Raw genomic sequence first — 27624 nt, forward strand, 5'->3', positions numbered from 1 at the left:
AAGGAGGCACCCGTGTCTTTGGTTAAATTTTTATTTTGATGTGTATTTATTTTTGAGGTGGGTGGCTGGGGAACAGGGAGGGGCAGAGAGAGAGAGAGGGAGACACAGAATCTGAAGCAGGGTCCAGGCTCCAAGCTGTCAGCCCAGAGCCTGATGTGGGAATCGAACCCTCAAACCACGAGATAATGACCTGAGCTGAAGCAGGACACTTAACCGACCGAGCCACCCGAGTGCCCCAGCACCCATGTCTTTTTATCCCCAGTGCTGTACGTTCATACCTGAAGAGTCTGCTAATATATCCACTTTATTAAATCACATGAATACGCATGGGAATACCCTGAGTTACCCCACCTCAGCATAGGGGACTTAAATCAGTGGTTTGGATCATGGAGCTCTTGGTAGAAAAAAAAAAAAAAATGTTACTTCTTTTAAAAATCGTTACCTTGATCTGTGGTTTCTCTTGCACGTGCCTCTGTGGCTGCTGTGGTACCGGCCTCCAGGGCAGCCACATAGTGGCCCCCGGAGCTGGCGAGGCTCCCTGCGGACTGCTCAGGGCACAGCGCAGAAGAGGGGCCGTGTGAGGTCCTGAGAGCCGGTCACGAGGGCGGAAATGTTACAGGAGGTCAGCCAGAGGACGTGACTGCCAGTTGGCCCCGGGGGCGGCGGGCGGGGCGGTTCCACCCAGAGAATCAGAAGCTCCTTCCCTCCCTCCCACCCCTCTCCCCGCCCGCCCGGAAGGAACGCTCGGCCCATGGTTCCCATGGTGGGAGCCATTTCCAAGGATGCAGCCTGGAGAAAGCAGTGTTTGTTGAGACCGTGGGGACCATCTACGTGGTGGCAAAACCCAGGTGAGGCTTTTATAGGAACTTCTAAGATTCCGATGGGCGGGTGTGGAAATCTGCTCGGCCTGTAGGCACGAAGACAAGCCTCCTAAATTCCCTTGCTGAAGGAACCTGACAGCCAGCAATCTGGAGCGGCCCGCCTCCTTCTTCCTTGTCTCCTTGCCCTTCCAGAATTGGGGCTCACTTCAGATTTCACGGGGGAAGCTCTGAGTTGGCAAACCAACAGCGAAGCCTTTTGGATATGATTTTCATTTATTTGGTAGACATAAAGGAAGTTCTGTATTCTCTCTATTCTTTCACTCGTTTTGCCAATTGGGATCTTTTAAGGGGTTTGTCCGTGGAAACTACCAAGTTGAAGTTAACGGCCTACTACTGTTGGTAATATTCTTTCTTATCCTTTCAGTGTTTGATGTCTGGTAAATTTGCCCCTTTCCTTCTGGATGTCTGTGGGTTGTTTCTTGATCTGTCTAGCTGAAGCTTTCTCATTTTTGATTTTCGGTTTTTGATTTCATGACTTTTGTCTATTACTTTTTTCAGGTTTCTGTTTCATCAGTTTATGCTCTTATCCTCATCACTTCTTTTTTTTTTTAGTACTTTGGATTTAATAATTGTATTTTTTTAAAGGCGGAAGCTTTTGTCGTTGGTTTTATGTGTTGCTTGTTTTCTGGTGTAAATGTTTAAAGGTAATGAATGCGTCTTTCTTTCATCACGGATTTAGTTACAGTCCATAGTTTTGATGTGCTGGGCTTTTCATTTTACAGGTTTTAAAATATTCTCTGATTTTGCATATGATTTCTTTAAATGTTTATTTTATTTTTGAGAGAGACGGCAATTGGGGGAGGGACGGAGAGAGGGGGACAGGATCCCAAACAGGCTCTGTGCTCACAGCTGCGAGCCTGATGTGGCCACTGAACTCAGGAAAAGTGAGATGGTGACCTGAGCTGAAGTCGGTGGCTCAACCGACTGAGCCACCCAGGTGCCCCTAGCTTGTGATATTTTTAAACTCATGTTTATGTATTGGACATATACCGCTTGAATTTCCAAATATTTGGGGAATTTCCAAATGCCTTTCTGTTATCGACTTCTCCTATAATTTTTTTTTTTTTTTTTTTTTTTGCGGTTATGGGACATTCTACAGTTCAACTATGTTTCTATCTTGCTGGGAACTCCAAGTGCATCTATGAATGTGTAGTCTGCTGATGGTATGGAAATGTCAGCTGGGTTATGTTGATTGGTACTATTTAGTATTTCATCTCCTTGCTCATTTTCAATTTTTTTTTATTTTTTTTTTATTTTTGGGACAGAGAGAGACAGAGCATGAACGGGGGAGGGGCAGAGAGAGAGGGAGACACAGAATCGGAAACAGGCTCCAGGCTCCGAGCCATCAGCCCAGAGCCTGACGCGGGGCTCGAACTCACGGACCGCGAGATCGTGACCTGGCTGAAGTCGGACGCTTAACCGACTGCGCCACCCAGGCGCCCCACCTTGCTCATTTTCTATCTACTGTGCTTTCAGCAGTCTGCTTGGGATTCTCTCTCTTTCTCTCTCTGTTCCCCTCCCCTGCTCTCTCTCTCTCTCTCTCTGTCTCAAAATAAACAAACATAAAAAAAAATTCTGTAAAACAACTTTCTTATAGGCAGCATTTTGCATTTTTGTTTTTACTGGCAATCTTTGTATTTTAATTGAATGTGTAAACATTTGCATTTGATATAACTATCAAGAAGATTGTACTTAAATCTGTCACATTGCTTGTTGTTTTCCATTGATACCATCCACTTTTTTATTCCTTTTTCCATTTACCTGATTTTTTTTTTTTTTTTTGATTTGTTAAGTGCATTTTACCATTCAGTGTTATTTCCACCATTTACTTCTTAGCTATACCCTTGTGTTTTCCCATGGTTGTCCTCAGGTTTATAATACTTCATTTAACTTAGCGCACTTGATTTTGATATTAAATGTTGCCATTTCATGTAACTTAATAGATCTTAACCAAATGCTTCCATTTCCCCTCTTCCTTTCTCCTGTCTTTTACACAATTATACTGCTATGCATGTGTGGTAATCTCTCAAATGCATAGCTATTATTTTTGTTTTATTATTTATTTATTTATTTATTTTTTAATGTTTATTTATTTTTGAGACAGAGAGAGACAGAGCATGATGGGGGAGGGTCAGAGAGACGGAGACACAGAATCTGAAACAGGCTCCAGGCTCTCAGCTGTCAGCACAGAGCCCGACGCGGGGCTCGAACTCACGGACCGCGAGATCATGACCTGAGCCGAAGTCGGCTGCTCAACCGACTGAGCCACCCAGGCGCCCCTATTATTTTTGTTTTACACAGTAAAAGATGTTTGAGAAAAATTTAACATGAGCGAACACTTTTAAATTTAGCCACATATTGGGGTGCCTGGGTAGTTCAGTCAGTTTTAAGCATCTGACTTTGGCTCAGGTCAAGATCGTGCAGTTCATGAGATCGAGCTCCACGTCAGGCTCTGTGCTGACAGCTCGGAGCCTGGAGCCTGCTTCGGATTCTCTGTCTCCCCTCTGCCCCTTCCCTGCCCCTTCCCTGCTCATCCTGTCTCTCTCTCAAAAATAAATAAACATTAAAAATGTATATATATATTTTTTAATTTGGCAACATATTTAGCAAGTTAGAATTCTTCATCCCATTGTGTGTATAAATTTCCATTTTAACCTTCACCTGAAGAACTTCTCTAACATTTTTTGTACCGTCAAACAGTTGATAAATTATCTCAACATTTGTTTTTTTGAAAAATTCTTTAATTTGTCCAAGCTAGTGATTGATATTTTCGCTTGGTAAAAACATTCTAGTTTCATAGTCTTCATCTTTAATCATTTTAGAGGTGTCATAATATTTATTTTGGTTTGTATAGTATCTGATGAGAAGTTTGTGATTATGCTTATCTTTCTTTTTCCATATGTTCCTTATTTTTCCTGGTTGCCTTTATAATTTTTTTCTTTATCACTGCTTTTTAGTAATTTGCTTTTGATATACTTTTGAATGTGTGGATCTGCGTCTGTATTTATTCTGCTCTGGGTTCTTTGAGCTTTGACTTAAGTGTGTGGGTATTTTAAATCAAATTTTAAAAATGTTTATTATTTCTTCACATATGTTGGGATAGTTTGCTGTTGTTTCCTATTGCTATTATTGGAGTTGTTTTTGTCTTTGTCATTCGTTGATCTCTCTCTCTCTCTCTCTCTCTCTCTTTTGGAACCCTAAGTACACATATCTTAAACTACTTGATATATTTCTAATAATCTTTTAAATTCTGTTTATTTTCTTTCAGTTTTTTTTCTTACTGTGCTCATTACTAACCATTTCTATTGTTATGTTTTTAATATCAGTGGAATCTTCTTTTGCAGTTTTAATCTGCAGTCAGTCTCATTCAGTGACATTTTCACTTCAGATATTTTACTTTTCATACCTAGAAATTCCAGCTGATATATATATTTTTTTATTTTTTCCGCTTACATCTTCATTATGTTCACATTTTCCTTTAAATACTTGAATAGAGTTCTAATAGTTGTTTTAATGTTCTTGTTGGCTAATTCCATCATCTCTCTCATTTCTGTTACTGTAGTCAGTTACCAACAGCAACAATCATGGTGTTTAGAAGTGAAATAGGCAAGTAAAATGAATCCTCCTGCCATGGATGTTTTAGGGGAAGAAATTCTAAAACTTTGGAACTAAAAGCAAACTACAGTGTTGAATATGAGTACTGGCTTTATTCTACCCTTTTCTTTTTAACATTAATCAGTCAACTTCCACATTAATGAAAGTTGACCATAGTTATCCCCCCCAAAAATATGAAACTAACTCTTAAAAAAATAACCCAAACTGATTCATATTTCTTTTGGTCATGGATAAGATTTTCCTGTTTCTTTGCATGTCTATTAATTTTTGGATACTTGTTAGACATTTTGACATTATGTTGAGTGTTTGGATTTTGTTTGTTTTTTTTTCTTTAAGGATCACTGGGGTTTGATTTGGCAGCCAGTCATGTTACTGGCAGATCAATTTAATCCCTTTAATCCTATTTTGAAACTTTGTTAGTGCATGGCAAGAGTAGCCTTTTATCCAGAGATAGACTCTGGTTTCTCTACTCTGGCTTGTGGGAACTCAAATATTTCCCTTTCTGATGTGAATATAGAGCATTGCTCAGCTTATGACTTTCTGCTCCTTCTTTGCTTATCTTTTGAAGTTTTACTTTTCACATCTGTGATCGCTTTGTGATGTGCCAAGTTTTCTAGACTAAACAAGACTAAACTACAATTCCCCCTGTAGTGTGTTTCCAGTTAGAATGGGCAAAAAATGGAGGAAGCAGTCATCTTGCAACATGAAAACATCTTCTCCCAGTTTACCCGTTAAACAGTAAACTGGGTATTGCTGTAAAGATATTTTCCAGATGGGATTAAAATCATAATCAACTAACTTCCAGTCAATCAAAAGATGGTCATCTTAGACCTGATTTAATCAGATAGAGGTCTTTATTATTTATTTATGTATTTTTTTAAAGATTTTAATTTTAGTTTTTATTTGAGAGAGAAAGAGAGAGAGAGAGAGAGAGAGAGAGAGAGAGAATCCCAAGCAGGTTACACAGTACAGAACCTGATGCAGGGCTTGATCCCACAATTCTGGGATCGTGACTGAGCCAAAATCAAGAACTCCACCGACTGAGCCACCCAGGCACCCCTCAGACAGAAGCCTTTAGAAGAAGGTGTAGGCTTTTCGTGAGGAGAGGGACTCCAAACAGCAGCTGGGCCTGATAGTGCTTTCCCATTCCCCTGGATTTTCTCTTCCTAACTGTCTGCCTGTGGATTCAAGCTTCATCAAGCTCGTAGAGTTCTAGCCTGCTCATGATCCCAATTCCTTGTAATAATTATATACAATTATTTAATCATGCATGCTTATTATTATATTAATTAAACATAGGTATATGTTGCATATATATATATATATATATATATCCATATATATGTCTTGTAACAGCCTCATTTCACCAGCCCCAAAATTGCATAAGTCTATTTATTTGTTTATTTATTTATTTCTTATGTTTAATTTTGAGAGAGAGAGAGAGAGAGAGAACAAGCCAGGGAGGAACAGAAAGAGAGGGAGACAGAGGATCTGAAGTTGGTTCTGCACTGACAGTGGAAAGTCCAATGTGGGGCTTGAACTTATGAACCATGAGATCATGACCTGAGCTGAAGTCAGACACTTAACAGACTGAGCCACCCAAGTGCCCCAGCCAATTTATTTTAATAATTATATATATATATATGTATATATATATATATATATATATACATATATATATACACACATATACACTTAAATACATATATACCTATACATTAATATAATGTAATATAATATAATATAATATAATATAATATAATATAATGTAATAGTTTGTATATCTCCATCCTATTCACTCTGCTTCTCTAGTTTAACCCGGGCTGATTGGAAATACTTATCAAATCCTGAAAGGGATATCTTTGTAAATTTTTTGAGCTCATTTCCTGTGTAGCTCCCTTTTTTTATGAATTCTGATGCACAGATTTCACCTGCTTTAGCATCCTCAAATTCTGACCTTGCTCTCCTGAACTCAGCAGAACTTTAGGTTTCTGCTTGGATTTTTCCTTCCTGCTAATAATTGCTTCCAGGCACACTAGGACTGTTGTAGGTTTGCCTCATTTTTTTTCCCCCTTTCATGAAGTATTATGTCCCGCATGGGTTTTATTCAATATCTGTAAACCACCTTTTAAAAATATTTTCTTAGTTTTCTATTTGTTTTAGGTTGGAAGGTGAAGTTCTAGATAATGACTACAACATGCCTGAAAACAAATCTTTGGTCTAGATTTTTTTGTTTGTTTCTACATGTTTTAAGGACTTAATTTTTTAGAACAATTTTAGGTTTGCAGCAAAATCGACAGAAATGTACAGAAATTTCCCATATACTCCCTGCCCCTACACATGCCTAGTCTCCTCCATTATCAACATTTTCCACCAGAGTGTTATATTTGTTACACTTGATGAATGTATATTGGCACACCATAGTCCTTCTTAAGTTCATAGTTTACCTTAGAATTTATTCTTGAAGTTTTACATGCTGGGAGTTTGGATGGTCTAGATTTTTTAATATGTGAAAGTTGACTTTCCTTAGCACTAAAATTTACCATAATCTGCCCACTCTAACCCAGTGACAGAAAATGGAAATATTTCAGACTGTATTTGAAGGTATTGGTGAGGAAGGAAAAAAAAAAAAAATCCTGATTGTGCCTTTATAAGTTCATCGGATTCAATTATTCATTTGTATATATTACCTGGTATGTAATATACTCAGAAATTTTTGTTGACCCATACTGAGTTGGGCTTCCAGCACCTACTAACACAGAACCTGTTACATAATTCATTTAAAACAGTAGACTGTAGTGGTTAAGAACTTAAAAGCTAGATAAGATCATATTTGGATTTGAGTTCCTAATTGACTGTGTGACTTAAACGCAAATTTATTAATTTCTAGTAGCCTAATCTTCTTCATCTGAAATAGATAACAGTTACAATTTCAACCTCATTGGTTTGGCTGGTTTGGCGTGAAATTAAAGAAAAGAAGGTTTGCAAATTTCTTAGCACTAATGTTATTGTCACATTCCGAGCGCTCGACTTATTTTTAAAATACTGAGTGTATTTTTTTTATTTAAAAATAATAAATATTTAAATAAAATTAGCCTGTTAGCAAAAACTTTTCTTCATGTTTGAAGAAAAAGGGAACCCGATTTGTTTGGAGCTTTGGATGTGATAGTGTAAGTAATCCAGATGATCCCCTCTTCAGATGCTTGAAACTTAATTCAGCAGGGAATTAAATTCAAACTGACTTATGCAATACAGACCACGTATCAATTCACATAACTGAGATGTCCAGAGGTAGAGCAGGTCTCAAGTGGTTGATGAGCTGTGCTAATCAAGAATCTTCTAAAATCCACCCTATTCCTTATGCTGGTTTCACCCTCATGCTGACTTCGCTCAGGGTAACCAAATGGCTGTAGTAAATCCTGGGTTTACAACTATATATTTCACCTTCTAAAGTGTGAGAATTTCTACACATGTATAAAACAAATGCCCCTTCTTTTCTTGGATAGCACCACTTGAGGTCACACGCCCATCCCTTCTGGTCAAAGTAATGGCTTATCCTGAGAAATAATCTGGGATTAAATGTCCATATGGTTGAATCAACGAATGGTACAATAGGTAGCATATGGTACTTACTTGTGTGCCCCTGACCTATCTCTGTGTTGGGGCTGGAGTTAATCTTACTCAGTCAGCACTATTGCTGTTCAATGGGAAAAATTACAATGCCTTCTACGAAGACCATGTGTAACATCCATATTTTTTTTTGTGTGTAGAACCAGAGTGTGTTTGAGTATTTTCTGTCGTGGGAAACTTACTGCATGCCCAAGTCACATGCTTCGGTTGTTGGCAAGATTTTGATCTGTATGTCTCAGGTTTTGTGTTTGAGAATGAGCTTGGTCAAAAAAGATGTCTGCTCGTCTGTACTGACCAAGGCAGTCTGAGAGATACTTATTTAATGGTCTTTTGGTATAAGGAAGAATTTTAAGCGCTTTACATATATCTAATTATTTAGTACTTTTTTTCAAGTTTATGAAGCTAGATCCAGAACCATTTGCATTTTACAAATGAGGTAACCTGCAGAACGTAAGGGTCACAAAGAAATTAGCAGAGCTAGGGATTGAAATCCAGCTAGTCTGGCTCCCAAATCCATGTTCTTAACCAAATACAATAATACAATATTTATTAGTTGAAAACTTTAGTCTAGAGAGAGATGAAAGACTATAAAACCTATTTAGTTACTAGGGAAAACTTGCTCTAGTTTACTCTACCAATTATCTATCTATCTATCTATCTATCTATCCTCATCTATCTGTTGATCTATCATCTATCATCTATTTTCCTATCTATCATCTATCTATCTTCCCATGTATCAAAATAACCTATTTTTCTAGCAATAGTAGGGGTACATTATTGAATAACTTGTAATAACTACTTCCAAATGTTCCACTCTTTATTTTTAATATGATGCATATATACTTTATTCATTCAGTTATTCACTAAAAATGCACTACACATGTATTCAACCCTAGACACTGAACTAGTTCCTTGGAATAGAAGGATTTAAGATAAGTCTGCTGTTCTTAAGGATGCCACAGTCTTGTCCCCTGGACGAATGTTTTTGAAATTGTAGACCATAAGTCATCATTTCAATTAAAACAAAATAGAATGGAAAATGTCAGAATTCTTTACATGGAACAAGTGTAAGTGTTACCTTACACTTACACAAGTTTTGATGTGTCTTGTTGGTGAGTGTTCTATGTACTAGTTTATGGTATAAACTGTGTTTCTTAATGTAGGGAATGGCCCCAAATATGTTAGAATGACTACATTAGAACCTAGTCAACCAAATCTTTAGAACTTTCTTAACCATTTTACTTTATATCATTATATTACAGGGACTCGAGGAAAAGGGCTGTATCTTATATTCCACTTCATCCCTCCTGGCACACATTCTAATAATTTGTTCAGGATAACTGCTTAACACAACCGGTTGTCTTCCTGATTAATGAAGAAGAAATGTTTTATTTGGAATTATTGTTGTCCAGTTTTGATTGATAACTACTTTCTTTGGATTTATTTTAGGAGTCATTTAGACAATATGTTTGAGTTTGTGGTGAGGAAAACAAGTGGTTGGTTGACCAAAATTTTGAGTTTTTCAACCAATTTATGTTCTTTTTAGAGACAGAACCCAAGCCTAGTTTATGAGCAGCTATCACAAGGCAATAATTCTTGTTCTCTAACCTTATTAAAGTAGATTTGTTTTGTCAATGTTGAGGTAAAATGGCTTTAAATAGTATTATTAAACCCTAAGCTAAGCAATAGCTTTACCATCAGACTTTATGCTTTGTGGTTGCAGCACCTTATGGATTTATTCTCCTTGCTGTCAGCATAAAAAAAGACCGGCTGGAAAAGCCTACATTAACTGAAGACCACAGGATTCTGGACATGCAGATGACCCAACATTAGGGAATCTGGGATGGAAATTTCATGTGTGTGGAACAATTTCATTAGCCCAGAAATGCTGCTGACTATCTCTTTCTCTTCACCTCTCAAACTTGCGCAAGCACATAAAAATATGGAATAGTTTCTACCATTTTCTCTGAACTAACAGTATCCTTTGGCATCTCACCTCTATGGAAAGTATGGAAAGAAATAACCAAAGCAAAGAATTTGTTCTCTTTGAGTCTAAGAAAATGCATTAGAACAACCTTTGTGGGAGGTTCATGGCTTTTCCACAAAGAATGTCTGTGTAGTTAATGTTCACATGTTCATTTTTAATCTAATTTCTTTTCTTTCTAAACTTATTGATAGTCATCTGGAAAAGTAATTCCTGACAAGATTTATTCATGTTACAGAACACTTCCTTAACTAATTTTCACTGTAGTTTGATATGAGTCTTTAAAATCTATCATCTATCTATCCACCTATCTATCTCTCCATCTATCAATCATTCACCTATGGCCTGCCTTCCTTCCTTCCTTCCTTCCTTCCTTCCTTCCTTCCTTCCCTCATTCATTCACTGGTTTAAACACAGTCAAAGGAAAAAACCTCAAGGAGCTTAAAAGATAATAATAGTACTCCTCAATGCTTATTCAAATCTTTCACAGAATTCTCTAGGTAGCTACTTTTACAAGGCATTTATTCTGGTAATATTGCGTAAGTATAAATTGATGCAAAAGTCACAAATATCTTTCAAAAAGTGACCGTGAGAAAGTGCCTGGAAACCTTAAAAGGTAGCTCATAGCATTGTGATGTTTCATTGTTATGTTTTGAAATTGCTTCTTAATAAAGTAAATTAAGTTCATATGGGAAGAAGAGATGGGAATTAATTTACTGTACCTTAAGAACTCTTTCTAGGAGCTTGGGAAATCAATTTTTGGTCACTCTTGTCTGTTTGTGTACTTACAGTGCAGCATCTAAAGCTATCCATAAACATGGCTTTAGGCTAGAAGGAATATTCCCACTGGTCTTAATAGAATTAGTCGCTTGGAGGAACGAGTCCCACTTAATGTTGGCAGTTAATTTAAGGTAAGGGCTTTTTGGGTTCTCCCTTAGACAAACAATGGGCAATTAAGTACATTTTACCTTTGAAAACCTGAAATGTGTTTTCATCTACGTCTACATGTAACCCAGACTCTGAGTCAATGAAACATACTTATGAATATTTTTGTCACATACAGGTTGGAGTGGTGTAGTGGTATTAATTTGGGGGTGTTCGACTAAGCAAATATATTAGTGTTTTAACGTTCAGAGATCCAGTTCTCTTTAAAATGACCCTTTAGGGGCGCCTGGGTGGCTCAGTCGGTTAAGCGTCCGACTTCGGCTCAGATCGTGATCTCACGGTCCGTGAGTTCGAGCCCCGCATCGGGCTCTGTGCTGATGGCTCAGAGCCTGGAGCCTGCTTCAGATTCTATGTCCCCCTCTCTCTCTGCCCCTCCGCCGCTCACACTCTGACTCTCTTCTCAAAAATAAATAAACGTTAAAAAAAAAAATATATAAAATGACCCTTTAGACAGTAGTCTAAGCCCCATCTTGCTTGACTAGTAGGTTTTCAGTCTTTTGTGAGATTCCACACCCCAAGGATTTCTGGGTGATTCTGAATAACGTTTATGTGTTTACAAATTCTTCCTGTGTGTCACTTGTCCCAGATCTTATGTCTATAGGTGATGACATTCCCAAAATAACTCCAACTAACCATCTGTTATGTCCTGGACTTCCAGCCCACACGTTGCAGGGGCCATCTTCATCAGCGGGGGTGCCTTTGATCTTGCCTTTACTACCCCAAATCTATTTGTGCCTTCACAATTCTCTTTGAAACGGAGCAAGAGGAAGGAAAAAGAACAAAACTGTTTACCTCATGCTCTCAATTATCAATCCATTTCCTAGTCAACATAATTATAATTTGCAGAGATAGAGCATAACTCTTCATGAAGATATTTTACATTTTTATGCTTACAAAATTAATTCACTATAATTAGGGCTGTCAGACTTAGTAACAAAAGTGCTATATATACACTTTATACTTGCATAGAAGTTATTTGTTCTGTGCCTGAAATTTCAATTTAACCAGGCATCCGTATTTTCTCTGGCGGCCTTAACTAACTCAGAATCTTCCTCCTAGTACTGGTTACTTTTAAAAAAGACATTTTGAATCGGCAAAAATAATCCAATTAAGAATAAATCTAGCCTAAGGCATCTAAACCTTCCCCTAAAGACATAGAGAAATTTTTTGATCCTTAAAAATAGCAATTTCCATCATCATTTATCTATCAATGGTTCAAGGATATTCGAGTTAAGTTTCAGACCATCCTTCAAATGGCTATTTCCCTTCCTAAATGGCTATTTCGGTGCTTAGTGTGAAATTTCTCTTCAAGGTAGTGCCCTGACCTTGGGGATACTTCTTTTGTTTCAAGGTTGGTTGATAGGATGATTTCCTCAGATTCTCCTTTGTAGAAGTCTGAAGGATAATCCCTTTCCTATGTTCCAGTTTTTGCCACTCTAGTCCAATCATAAGGAATATAGAAAGCATTTGAAAATTATGTCAGCGGTATTTGCAGAACTGTCCAAATGAGAAAAGAATGAGATGGGAAAAGTCATGTTGCCCCCATATAGAAATGTCTTCACCTGTAATCTAAATGAAGGGGCTTCTCGAATACTGAAGCTCTTAGTTGTGTTAGAATTCTTACAATTCTTTGCATTTAGTGATATGACAGGGGCACTGGCTGAAGTTTAGCTGTAAAATGTTTGGCCAGAGTAGTATTTGGTGCGTTTGGGTTAATTCTGCATTGAGAAAACAGACACTCTGCTCTGGTGTGGATCACAAAAATCTGCAAACTCAGTTTTTATCACCTATTTACTGTCAGATTTGTATCAGTGCTGAAATGCTCTAGCAATCAAATTAATTCAAATCTGCCTTAGCATCTCTTTACCCTAAGATTAAAAGTATTCACAGTATTGTGTTATGGAATATGTTTGCATGGTTTCCTTGCACTCAGCTTACCTAGTTTAGACCTTGCTAATGCAGCCTTTCGATAGGTTAACTACTGACGCATTAGCTCTATTATCTGTTGCCTCAAAAATTTGTAACAGAGTCTGACCCTTTGACCCCATCCTGGCAAAGTAGTAATTAATGTCAGATACATTTTGATAACACTATTAAAATTGTTTTAAATGCTGGAGCAGCTAATTAGAGAGAGTAGTTTCCTGTATTACTTTACCAACCACCGTCCCAGGGTGAATATTATCTTTGTGATTAAACACAACAAAATACCTAACACTTCAAGAAAATAATCAAATAAAGCATATTTCTGTAGAGGGTGTGTTTATCTAGGGAGCTTATTTAACAAAGCAGCAATTCCTTCTCCTGTACGATTCAGAGAGTGAAATGGCACTCTGACCCAAGACATTCTTTACATGATGATGGCACTGTGTGTGTTTTGAGAAGTTATGAAACTTGGCGAAGGTCATCGTTGGGTCCTGCAATCTGGTACAGGATTAATTTTTCCAATATATTTTGTGGGTGTAGAAAGGATCAGGGGAGGCATGTAGGTCATGAAAGCTACAGGCATGTGGGCTAGTGTCTGATGAAATTTTCCTTTGACACCTGCTGCCTGTCCACATTTTTTTATGAGGAAATGTTGCTTATGCTTGATGAGCCAGGAATATTTTGACCGTGACGCTATTCACTTACGAATAAATCCTAGAAACCTCTTTATTTTCAGATTTTGTAAATACTAGACTAAAGCTGGGAAATCAAGACATAATTTGGTCCCAAATATTTTTTTTTTCAACATTTCACATTAATTAAAGCCTCAGATGCATTTGGCTAAGCTGTTAAAGTAATTTTAAATCCAAACCAACACTTGGTCAAAGTAATCTCATCTTTAAAAAATCTCATGATTACTTCACACAGTATCATTGGATTTCTTTTTTTCTCTTTAATAAAGTGGATGTGGTATGCAGGATGCAGGATTTTTTTTTTTCCTCTTCCTTTTTTCTTCTAACTGAAAACAATCAATAAATGGGTAAGAAAACAGGTTTACTTTTTGAAACTTTCAAACTACTATTTTGAATACTTTGAAAAGTATCATCAAAACATGAAATGAATAGGGGCGCCTGGGTGGCGCAGTCGGTTAAGCGTCCGACTTCAGCCAGGTCACGATCTCGCGGTCCGTGAGTTCGAGCCCCGCGTCAGGCTCTGGGCCGATGGCTCGGAGCCTGGGGCCTGTTTCCGATTCTGTGTCTCCCTCTCTCTCTGCCCCTCCCCCGCTCATGCTCTGTCTCTCTCTGTCCCAAAAATAAATAAAAAATGTTGAAAAAAAAAAAAAAATTTAAAAAAAAAACAAAAAAAACAAAAAACATGAAATGAATAAGTGGACTGAGTTGTAAATTTTCAATACCACTAAGGAAAAATTTTGTGATTTTATGTTAGAAAAAGAATTGGGGGTATCTGATATTAACCGCCATATTGGTTTATCCACACCTCCCTGGTATACTCAGCTCCGTCAGTATGGGTAGATGCTGGAACACACTCTGGTCGTTTCCATTTTGTCTTTGAGTATATGACTTACTTCACCTCACAATCCCTCACATTTCTCATCTAACCCTCCAAACTCTATACCACTTTCAAGGAAAGGTGTCTGCCATGAGGACATTTCTGACCATTCAAGCACACATCAGACTGTCTTATGTCACCATTCTCCTCCGGGTCAGTAATACCAGGACCTTACTATGCATAATTAATGCAAATTGATCTCTTACCCTATGCCTGGAATGTATTGATTTATTTAGTCTTATGAACAATCAAAGAAGGTAAGTATTGCCATTTCTGTATTCCGCAGAAGATGAATGTTTGCTTTAGAGATGTTGAAAAATTTACCTAAGGATACCTAGCTGATCTACACTGATTCTAAGCTCCTTATACTATGTCATGTGGCTTCACAACAGGGATCTAGTCAATACTGCAAGGCAGCTATGGGTGTGGCTTGGAGGGAGAGGAGAAATGGTTCCAGAAGGCTTCTGATTTACCTAAGGGAAATGGGCCTCAGAAGATAGTGTGCCCCAGTCTTTTGAAACCCCACTCACATAAGCTTGTCCAGGTGAAAACTCATGGGACAAACACAAACACACAGGGGCATACACACACACACACACACACACACACAGGCACCCACACACATGCACAAGCAAACACTGAGGGCCTGTATATAGGGTGGAGCAGGCAAAGAAGCACATTTAATCAATCCCTCATCTGTATTTTGGGTCTCAAGTCAAGAAAGAATCAGTATTTTTTTTTTTTTTTAATTTTTTTAACGTTTATTTTTGAGACAGAGAGAGACAGAGCATGAATGGGGGAGGGTCAAAGAGAGGGAGACACAGAATCTGAAACAGGCTCCAGGCTCTGAGCTGTCAGCACAGAGCCTGACGCGGGACTTGAACTCATGGACCGCGAGATCATGACCTGAGCTGAAGTCGGCCGCTTAACCGACTGAGCCACCCAGGCGCCCCAAGAATCAGTATTTCTGATGGCTTCCTGTTTTAGGCTGCTTTACCTCCTGTCTCTCCCTTTAGAAGCTGAACATGCTACTAACTATTTTGTGTCTCCCACATTTGTTGTTGGATTTACTTATCATTAGCTTATTTATCCTAAAATATGCTAAATGTGGCAATTTGGGCTGCTAAAAGAAGTTTTTGTTTTTGTTTTTGTTTTGTTTTGTTTTGTTTTGTTTTGTTTTGTTAATACAAGATCTTATCTTGGGGGGGAACACAAGAGTTATATTTGTGGCTTTTACTATCTTAGTCCTTACAGTTTAAAACGAGTCAGACTTGCTGTTTTCCCACATATTCTAAGGAGAAACTGCCACAACGACATCTTCAAAACACTCATATTTAGTCATATAAACGCAAGGCTTGTGATGACTGCCCAGTGATAAGGTGTGCTTATTACTTGAATCTTGTATTCTGTTCTGGAACTTTCTAGGGGCAAAGAGACGATGATCATAGGAAGCCCAAGAAACCGGGGTGGCCACAAAATTGTAAGGACCCAAGAAATATTTTGGAAACAGCTCTTAGGTTTTGCTAAATTCTGAGTTCCTCACTAAGACCTCAGTGGCAGCAAGGATCACTGAATACTAAATTGGCTCAGGTATGGATCTCTGAATTTTGAAAACTGATGTATGTGGATAGCTACCTTTCTAAAATAGCTATGATTTCTTTCCCACATCATATCAGTGAAGGAATTTACAAGGGTCCAACAGTACTCTGGCCTTCTAGTGTCATGCATTTGTGACTCAGCATTCTGTGGATTGCATATGGCTGCCTTCTGTGGGCACTGCTTCCAGGAGACTAGCTGTTGTCTGTGGTGCCCACAGCCCTGAGGTGGCCTTTTAAGAAGTCGTGTGTTTAATATCACTGATCAACTCAATCCTCACATTCTGTGTTTATCAGGACTCTCCAGAGAAACATAAACAGCAGGATATATGTATGCTGAGAGAGGTTCCTTTTACGGAATTGGCTCCCACAGTCGTGGGGGGCTGGCAAACCTGAAATCTAGAGAGAAACCTGGCAGGATGGAAATTCATGTAAGAGCTGAAGCTGAGTCTTGAGTTCGAAGTGAACTGACTGAGAACTCAGGCAGGGTTTCTACGTTGCTGTCTTAAGGCCACCTTGGGCATTGTTTCTCACTTAGGAAACATCAGTCTTTGCTCATAAGACCTTCAGTTGATTGGATGAGGCCCCAACATTGTGAAGGGGAATCTTCTTTACCCAAAGTTGACTGATTTAATTAATCATATATAAAAAACATCTTCATGACAACATTCAGACTGGCACCATAGCTTAGCCAAGGAAACAACTGGGCACCATAGCCTAGCCAAGCTGACATAAAATTAACCATCAGACATGCTCTGCCTCCAGATTAGAATGATACGGAAAGATAAATATAAAGAGAAGAAATGTAAATTGTTTAGAAAGTGAGGTTTGGATTTTTTTTCTTGACCTTTAATGTTTTCTTTAATCAAGAACATGTGAGCAATAACACCGTCCCCACCTCACATGCAGTTACAGTTACGCTAAAATCAATAAATTGGTGTCTAGTGTACTATTGCATGTGAGTCACTTGAGCTGGAAATAAAATATAAACTGGAGAAGCTGGTTCTCAGCGTTCCTTTGTTATGGAATCATTTTAATCAAATCAACATATTTTAGTCTTGCAAACTTATTTATTCCAAAATATTCATTGAACGTCCTGCACGATTTTCAACTCTGGATACATGGCAAAGAGCAAAACAAAAAAAAAAATCTGTTTTCACGGACTTCATATTTCAGTGGGTGTTGGCTGATGATGAAGAAGTAAAGGCGACACTGATGGGAGAGGGAAAATTTTAAGGTGGCTTATTATGTGAGGTGTCTCTAAGGAGGTCATGTTTGAATGGAGATCTGAACAAAGAACATGAGTTCTATAGATATCTGGGGAAGGAAGAAATGGCAATGTACAGAATATTCAAGAACCAGCTGGAGATAAGTGTGGCTATAGTGAGGAAGAATAAGATAGGAGATGATGTTAGAGGAGAGGGGCAAGGACATCCAAGCCTTAGCTGGTGAGGGATTTGGAACTTAAGTCTTCATGAGAATTTTGAGTGCAAGAGAGATTCCTGTAGATTTTGAAAGGATTCTTCCGAAGCTCCGTAGAGAAGAATTTCTACTTGAGGCCAGGCTGTGGTATTTAAAGAGTTGCTTGAACCAAGGACATAGCAGTGGAGAGAGTGAGAAGTGTCAGATTCCATATATATCAAACACATCTATCCAGCTTGAATGGTACAATGCTACAATTTGTATTAAGGTGCCTCCCCAAGGGCAGATGCAAACATAGAAGCTCTCGCTGGCATAGTGGGTCCCCTTCAGTTAAAAGTGTGAGACATCTGTTGGGGTTAGGAGGAGACACAGGAAAGACATGAGGCCTAGAGATGAGGTGGAGTTGCGGTGTTGTGTCTCTTCCCAAGCAGGTGCAATGAGTGAGTCATCTTCTGCTTTACTCTTCCTCTGAAGAGAGAGAGAGAAAGAGAGGCAGAGAGAGGAGAGTGAGCAGACCTGGAATCAGCTTGTCTGTTCACTGAGTAATAAGCTTTCCCCTTTTCCAGATGCTTTGGTTTTCTTATGTAGAGTTCACATCCTTCCTCCGACCCCTTTGCCCGCTCCTTCAAAGTATCTCCCTTCCAAATTTTTTTTTAATTAATTAATTTATTGGGGGAGGGGCAGAGAGAGAGAGAGGGAGAGAGAGAAACCCAAGCAGGCTCTGTGCTGTCAGAGCTCAGTCCCATGAACTGTGAGACCATGACCTGAGCCCAAAGAGTGTCAAGAGGCAGAAAGTTAACTGATTGAGCCATCCAGGTGCTCTGCCTTCCATCATTTTCCAGGGAAGCACAGGAACCACAAAAGCTACACATACAGACTGACTTGCGAAAGATACCAAAGCTCAAAGAGTATTTGATTCCACTAAGGGGGCGTGCTGGGGTGGAGAAGATAGGACTTGTGAGGCTAAGACAGGACTGGGGCATCACATCCCACAGCTCATTGCAAGGTGAGTTGAGAGTGGATTGGTAATCCAACACTTGGGGATAGAATTCTTTGTATGAGTGAGTGTATTGGGGAAAACATGTTGGATCACCCCCAGAGCCGGTTTGTTACCCAAAGAAGAGGGTAAGGGGGTCACCTGGCTGGTCAGGTGGTACAGCATGTGACTCTCGATCTCAGGGTCATGAGTCCCAACTCTATGTAGAGTGTAGAAATTACTTTGAAACAAAACAAAACAGAACAAAAACATTAAAGACATACTAAAAGGTAAGGGATTTAATAAGATTCGAAATATCAACCCTGCTACACATCTTGATGTAAATGTGTGAGGAAGAGGAGAATGTTGTTTAAATATCTTGTCTGGACCATAGCTTCTTTAAATGATACATAATTGATTCCTGTTATTCACAGTACTTAGGTTCTATAAAGTTGCTGTGGATATGAAACTAACAAATATGGACCCATTGCAAATAGATATCTGTAAGCCTTTGGTCAGGATATTTTCATAAATCAGTTAATGCATAATCTTGTCTTACATGTGTTTATCTTTATAGACACCTTTAATATATATTGTTAATGCATTAACACTGAAATCATGGCCAACAGCACTATAGCTCCTGTCTGAAGGAAGCTTCTCTAAAACATATATTTTCTCTGTAAGGCACATCACAGCTGTCTTGCTCTGAGGAACAGTAGACAGCAATCAGCACCATACTTGGAGGCCATTTTAAATAGCAAAATCTCCAACAAAAGCCCAAAACTTTTAAAAAATAAGGAAACGTAGCTCTAAATAGACCATGAAAAGGACACGTGTTTACAGTATGAAAGCTGAAACAAGAAATCAGGGCATCGCCTTACTTGACCTCATATGGGCACATGCACATCAGGCAAATGTGAGTCAGTTTTTCACCGCTCTGCATATGTCCATGAATAATCATGAAAGCACTGTAAATATAGATTTGAGGTTACAAATACATTTTTGTGAGTGGGATTTGCAAATATGAATTTGCAAAAACTTCAGATCACCTTTACTTCTCTGGAAATGGACTACAGTGAGTCAAAAATATTTATTAAAAAAGTTATGAACAACACAAGGACTACTTATTTCTTCCTATCTGTGATTTGCACTTGTACAAAAGAATCCAGGGTCTATGTAATTCTCCTGGAGTTATTTTAGAACTCAACTGGAAATATGAAGAAGTGAATTTAGGCAGTTTGGAGTGTGCACCTTTGTCTGTTGGTTAGTCTCTGTGTTGCTATGACCACCCATTGTCTATTTCTGGAATGGGTACAGTAACACATATTTCAAAAAGTTGCTATGAAAATTGATTGAAGTATCTAGCAGTTTTGAGCAGCTAGTACATTTTTATCGATGCCATGCATGTTTCCAAACCCAGCTTTTGTTGTAACTTCATAGTCTCTCTTGATTCCTCTTACCCTCTGCTTCTAGGAAACACCAAACAAAATAAAGGAGTATTTTTCAGTAATCACTACCCTAAGATTGTGATACGATAATCTTGTTCCCATTTTACGCATGATTATTCATCTATCTAGCAAGTTCTTTTGGAACATAGTAGAGAATAAATAATAAATGTTAAAAATAAGCAAATAAATGTACGAACAATGAAGTGATATTTACTTTTTTAGGCTTTGGTGGAACTGGCTTCACTGTGAGATGTATAAAGTCTAGCATTTCTCTTCTAAATATTTATAAGTAAGAAATATAAACATGAGTTTGTGGCTAAGCACCACGCTTAGGATGGTATATGTTTTGATGCAAACAACATAATAATAAAAGAAACGGAACTCTAAAACAGGATTTGCCTATTTTTATGAAAGTTATATGAAGATGCATTTAGAGTTTATGAAGAACAGGTCTAACATGGCCAAACCCAAGTATTTTTCTACATTTCAAGCCTCAATGAAATGAAAGGACTAGCACTGAATGACAATTTTAATAGTCCATTACTAGTAACAATAATTGAATCATTTATTTTAAGCACTCATTATTTATTAAACATTCTAGCGAAACTGTGCATTATGTTACATATATTTCATATCAATCTGCAGTGGAAGCAATTTCTATCTCTATTTTAGAGAAGAAAGTAAAGTTAAAGAAGTTATGGGGGCGCCTGGGTGGCTCAGTCAGTTAAGAATCTGCCTTCAGCTCGGGTCATGATCTCGGGGTTTGTGGGTTTGAGCCCCGCATAGGCCTCTGTCCTCACTCCTCGGAGCCTCGAACCTGCTTCAGATTCTGTGTCTTCCTCTCTCTCTTCCCCTCCCCCACTCGCACTCTGTCTCTCTGTCAAAAATAAATAAACATTAAAAAAAAAAAAGAAAAGTTACGGAAATAGTCTAAGGTCACGTAGCTCTTAAATAGCACGGCTGTGATTGGAACTCAGGTTCTGTCTCTAAACTTTCATTTGTCTTTTCTAAACTTTCATTTATCTTCAATGACTGGATTAGTAATGAATTCTATGAAATATTTTACTCAAACTGCTAGGTTTGTATACAGCCTGCAAAAAAGCGGGATCCCAAAACTTCTAAAGAGGATCTTCAAAGCCTTATATTTTTAAAAGTGTTTTATTATTTATTTTTGAGAAAGAGCAGGGGAAGGGGCAAAGAGAGAGGGAGAAAGGATCCCAAGCAGGCTTGGTGCTGTTGGCAGAGAGTCTGATGTGGGGCTCGAACTGGAAGATCATGACCTGGGCTGAAATCAAGAGTCAGATGCCCAACCTACTGAGCCACCCAGATTCTTCTTTAAAAATCTTTGCTAGACAAACAAGTCTACTTCAAATATAGGGCTGGGAACGGCAAGTTAAAAGGGACGGCCCCAACCATGTAGAGGCTAATTGTCATTGCTAGAATGATTATCGACATAGAGGTTTTGTTAGGAATAACAACGTAAAATTGAGAAGATGTAACTACATTCAGATAGGAAAAATGAAAATTATTAAAACCAGAAAACATGCTCTATATAAATAGAGTAAAGCACTTTTTCTTTCTTCCAGAGTTTCCATCCTGACCTACAAAGTATGGTTTATGTTGGAAAATGTTTTTATCTTAGTCATTTTGGCTTTGGGGATAGGTATAACACATTAAAACTCATCTCTATCCTGTATCGTTTCCTTTTCAATCAACCTCAGCTTTCCGTGAGTAAAAATAACAGAGTGCCTGTGTGAGAACACAAAAGATAAAGCTCTAAGATTTTTTTCCCCCTCTCTAAAGAGGCTTATGCAATGATTGGAGCAGACACCAGGAAATTAGACCAAATGGTAGTGTTAAATCCATTAGCCAACCTACATTCTCCAGTGAAAAATGACATAACTTTTAACAGTTTGGGTGAAAAAATTAAATATGTGGCTAGGATCTTTAATTCCTTTGTGGGTTACTCCCCCAGTAAGTATTTGCTAAAGTTTCACCATATGTACTTACTTGGCTCACGGTTGAGATCACGTGCAAAATTTATTTAACAGGCATATTCTCAAAACCGTTTAAGCCATGAGAGGGTCTTTTCCATTTCCTTGGTAGGTTTTTATTCCTTGTATTTTATTTAGGATTTGGGGAATATGTGAGAGTGTGTGTGTGTGTGTGTGTGTGTGTGTGCGCGCGTGCACATGTAAATGAGTTTTGTAAGAGATTTTAGGATTAGTTAGACAATGTAAACATTCAGTTATCTAGTCTTTCATTCCTTGGACTGAAATACTTTCTTAGAGTTAAAAGAAACACCATTTATCAAAATGAAAGGGAAACCTGCAGAAGAGAAATATTCCCTGTTGTTAACCAAATGAAGTGAGACTTTAAAGTCTACCTGTAGTTAAGGAACGCAAATCAATACCATCTATAAAAACCCAAGCAAGGCCAAAAATCAGATGCCTTTTTTTTTCTTTTTTCAAAACGTAAAACACTTCAGCGGATTTTTGAGCCTGATGGTTAGAACAAAACATTAGCCTTAGGTGCTAAGAAGTTGCTTACAATACAAAATGGGAAAAACCCATTTTTCCTGAGGTCAGAATAGCAGGCTCACCACAGGATGCAATTTAAAGGATACTCAGTGGTCTCCACCTGTCCAGATTCTTGCTTTCCCTGCTTACCATGGTACCTGACTATCATTATGAAAGAGAGATTCTTCAACATCTAGAGTGATTTGGATTGACAGTCAACTGAGAACAAGTCCTTTCAAGAATATGCCTTATTGTGGGAGGGGGGGGAGCAAAGGGAAGTCACCCAAAGGGCACCCTGAGGTAAAGATTGAGGCTGCACGAAAGATATTTTGTACTGCTTGGTAATGTGACTTGGGGAAAGCATTGAGTCAGATGTTTAGTTATACTGTTGTGGCTTCTCAGTGGAATCCATAACTAACACAGAGGAAAGGGTTGCTCTTTTACGTCCTAGGCAGAAAGCGCACACTTAACCAGAGAAAAAATATGGCAGGACCAATTCTTTGGAGCCATTCTTTTGAAAGTCTTTCTAATTTCATCATCATGCCAATATTGCATGTGCATCAACATCCGAAAGAGGGCTAGTTGACCAGAAGACAGCAATAAGCCATGTCCAGCTCATGAGCATATGATCACTTTGGTTTATTTGAGGAGAAAATGAGAATTGTATGTGATGGAAAGTCAGTTCACATAAATTTAAACTATAGAAGTGAATTTATTGGCTCATAAAGTTGAGAAGTCCACGGAGGTACGGGTGATTTTAGGCATGTCTCAATCTAAATGTTCAAATAAGGTCATCAAGTTTGATCTACTGGTCTCTTTCTTTTCTCCCTGCACCCCCCACCCCTTGTTTTTCTTCTTTTATCTGATTTCTTTTATGTTTGATTACAGAAATGACCATGTGAAGCTCAAGTTTGTAGCATCCTTATATCTCTGATTCCAGAGAACCAGGGCAAGTTTTCTCTTTCTGGGTCTTTATCATTCTGCCCCAAAAGGATTTACACGGGCACTTCTTGTTTAGCCCTAAATCAGCTTTAAGCTTTTGTTCCTGCAGTTATACTGTACAAGCATGGAAAATGTTTTGGTTTATTTTGATATTCAGAAAAACGTGCTGAGGAGACATTGCAGAAAATTATTTTTGCCAAATGCTCAGGTCTTTCCTTCAATCATAATGACAAAAATGGCTACATGCTGATAACTGCCATATTATCAGTGTTTCACCTGATCCGACAAGTTCATACTGATAGACATGTGCACTGGGGAATTTTATATCTGCGTACTATGCATAAATTCCTTCTTTGTCAATCTCCATGGGTTTCTGCTACTAAAACAATAATTTTTATTCAAAATTAAAAAGGCTGTAAAGCAAAACAATGGTAAGGAACACAAATGTTCCCCTTTTCCTTTCTGTTAGTTACAATAAGGGATCTAAACCTTATAAATATTTGAGGAATTCCAGCAAGTTTACTGTTCTCTTTGACTCTCCAAACTCTTTAGACAAACAAGAAGGCATGATTGAGAGAAGGAAAGAGGTGGTGAAAACAGTGTTCAGGAACAAAACAAAAACAAAAACAAACAACAAAAAAAACTTGACCAAAGTGTTTGTCAGTACATGAGAACTTGAGGAAAATATAGATCAAGTGACAAAGCATATAAATCAGTAAAATAACTATTGTGAAATATTTACTACCAGACTTTTAAAATATATAGGTTTTGGAATGCATTCAGTCATTTGATCATGGAATAAGCTTTAAAAAATGTTGAAGGCCAGGCAGAAAAATTTACAATTTGGAAGTAATGTTTCTTGAGGAAAAAAAAAAGAATTAAAAATCTGAAATGTAAATCTACTTTCATTCAATGCGGGAAAGAGTTTAATTTTCAAACATGTACCAAACACACATACACACACAACTCTTTAGGAGCAAACCTATCATATAATGGAAGTATCCAGTCTGTGAGGGACTTGCTCTGAAATACAGAGGTATAGCAGTAGTTACCCAGACATCCAATAAAATGCAACCCTTGGGAATGGTAATATTTTATCATTCATTTCTCAGCTCCAGAGAACATCAGTGAATGTGCATCAACGATGCTTCAGAAAAGCTTGTGTCACCAGAATTACGTTTTATTTACAATAATTGACTCTATTTGGCTTGTGTTCCAGTTTTTAAGAGACCACAGTAGAAGGATCTTGATACATGTGATCACTGTAGTCCATAATACATCTAATTATGCTGTAGTTTGCAATGGGGAGTCACTTTTAATCTGAAACTGTGACTTTTTTTGATGTGTAATGACAGTTAATAGCATAGCAAGGCTTTGAAACAACAATACAAATGCCAGGTGACTTATTCACAGTCACACAAGGGTAGAATACATAGTGACTTCTTAAAATTTACTCATCTTTACAGAAATGCTAGAGGGAAATTATATTTGGAAGCATCAATCAATCGATCAATATTTATAAAGGACCTCTACTGGGCCCACAGTACTATGATAATTACTTTTTACAAAACAAGAGAAACATAAGATATGATACTTTCAGGTATGCTAAATTGTATCATACTGCCTGTAAATGCAATTTCTTATCACCAAAGTCGCTGTCCATGATGGGCTGGAAAACAGAGAATTGAAGCTGAACCTTGAAGGATTTGTTGAATTTAGAGAAGCAAAACACATAGATTTCATGGAGAGGAAGGGAAAATATGCAAAGCTGAAGTGTTAGATGTGGGCATATCCGTACGAGGAAGAGGCATGAGATGGTTAAGGAAGAAGTGGGAATGTTTTGTTTGGATATAACAAGCTTGCCTAGGTAAGAAAGAATGAGTGTAAGACAGGCTTTCAAATTCCCTCAAGGAATTTGGAATTTAGATTTGATATAAGAGAAATAAAACATTTATCTTTCTGGGTAGGAGAATGATATTTGGACAATCATAATTGGCAATGATATTTGTTCCACTGATACAGCAAAGTATAAAATCTGTTTTAGAAGGAAAACAGAAGGTCTATATGTAGAAAGGAGTTTAAAGATTACTGTATGCCCTGTTGGGGGGCTGGGTCAGATGACAGTCAAATTTAAACTGAACATTAAATTGCACCCCCCACTCTTAAGAATTTAACTTAGTAGTATCACCTATCACAAAGGTATTTTTAAGTAAGCCTGATATGAAGAAAATTCCTATAAAAATTCTATTTTTGATTACCTTTAATGCAAATATCAGAGGTGTCATTTAAAAGAAAAGCAATTTCCCATGAATGTATCTGAAATATCAGAGAAAAATATCTATCTCTTCATGTTCATCAATCAGAAGTTCTTTGTACTGATTCTACTCACACCAAGGGTTTAGTCACATGCTAAATCAAGACACAAACTGAAATCTAGATCATGCATTTGCATTGTAGTTCATTGCCCGATTTACAAACCAGAAATTTGTTTTTAGGTGCAAATCACTAGTTTGTGGGATCTGTTTTATTTTACCCTTGGGCCATTAACTATTGCACTTTCTGGGGGCTTTCAGTTTCCCTTTCTAGACAACTACAGCTTTTAATGAAACCTTTTCAACCTTATTTACTTCCAACTAGCTTGTTGTATCCTAGAATCTGCTGCCTTTAACACTGGAGACAACTTGATATTTCAATACCTTGACTTTCGTGGTGGTTAAATTTAAGTGGTATGCCACGTGGGAACAGGCAACCAAGAATTGTAAAGAACTTTATTTAAAAAAATTTTTTTTTACATTTATTTATTTTTTGAGAGGCATAGACAGAGCACAAGTTGGAGAGGGGCAGAGAAAGAGAAGGAGACAGAATCCAAAGCAGGCTCCAGGCTCCGAGCTGTCAGCACAGACCCTGACGCGGGGCTCGAACTCACAAACGGTGAGATCATGACTTGAGCCGAAATTGGACGCTTAACTGACTGAGCCACCCAGGCGCCCCTGTAAAGGACTTTAAACATGTAACACTTGTGGAAATAAAGATGATAATTTAGTGGTGAATCCAAGGCCAAACTCCATTTCTGTCTTCTCATTTCCCTATTCCAAGCACACTGATTAAAGCAACAACAACAACAACAACAAAGCATGAATGAAATTTGCAAGATTTTAAGACTTTAGTAGGTTTGGGCCCCTTGGCATACAGCATGCAGATAATTTAGTGTTATGTGCTTGCATATGCACAGCCAAAGAGAAACAGAAAATAAACTCTTTTGGGTTGTTTTGGTGAGACATTTGCAGTAAGTATCCCAACGAGTTATTGCATTGATTTTTTCTCGCTAGGTTGTGGGAGATCATCAGATAATTATGCAATAATGAGTGTTTAAAAAAGAAATAGTCTCAGGCACTCGATACTGATTTGCAAAGAATGCTAAAACAAAGTTTTAATATTGATGTTCCTTTAGGGTTTTTAAGTCTTGAGTAATGCTGGAAGTCACTAAAGGTGTCCAAGTTAAATTAATCAGTAGAATATTTTGGTGGAGATTTCTAGTTCTAGCGATGATTGGCAAAGAGGTTTATGATACTCCTACACAATACTATTATAAACAACCAACTTTGCAAAACACAAAAAGCCAAAGCAAAACAAGATCCAAGCAAATGTAATTTTCTCTACAACATGGATTCAATCTTACTATTTCCCTCTGTATATATTGTATTCTATCACTCTTGCACACGATTCAACTCTATCAACTAGTCAGTGATATACCAGATGACCTTTGAATTGGGCCCAAGATTTTATGCCTCAGACCTTTGCTGTTAGCGTTTCTCCTACTGAGAAAATTTTGTTCCCATCAGCCTCAAAATCTATCCATTTTTCAGTTCTCAGTTAAAAGATCATCTCTCTTGGGAATATTTTTAATGCTCCCATTAGAATATGATGTTCATCTGGCTTGCCCTGAAATTATTTTGGTGCCTGTCTTACATTTACTACTAAATTAATAGTGACAATAGGAAGCAGCTATTGTCCTACCTTCAAAAAAAATCTCTTGTGTTTCTGATAAAAAGAGTTCTTTGGAAATACAGGTGTTAAATAAGTATTTGACAACTGGAAGTCAACTGAACTATAAATTGTTAATAACACCAAGAGCAGTTTTGAACTGTTACTTAACCCATCATATATCCATCTTC

The 27624-nt window shown here is 37.9% G+C and overlaps 1 long non-coding RNA gene across 1 annotated transcript in view; it reads left to right on the forward strand.

Annotated features, from left to right (window-relative positions):
• Positions 1-738: 738 nt before the first annotated feature.
• LOC131518264 (uncharacterized) overlaps positions 739-27624 on the forward strand; it is a 33167-nt gene continuing 6281 nt past the window's right edge. The window contains exon 1 of the long non-coding RNA XR_009264978.1: positions 739-848. This is a non-coding gene — a long non-coding RNA (uncharacterized LOC131518264). The remainder of the gene's footprint in view (positions 849-27624) is intronic.

Source organism: Neofelis nebulosa, chromosome 7 (assembly GCF_028018385.1).
Source record: "Neofelis nebulosa isolate mNeoNeb1 chromosome 7, mNeoNeb1.pri, whole genome shotgun sequence".
NCBI lineage: Eukaryota > Metazoa > Chordata > Mammalia > Carnivora > Felidae > Neofelis > Neofelis nebulosa.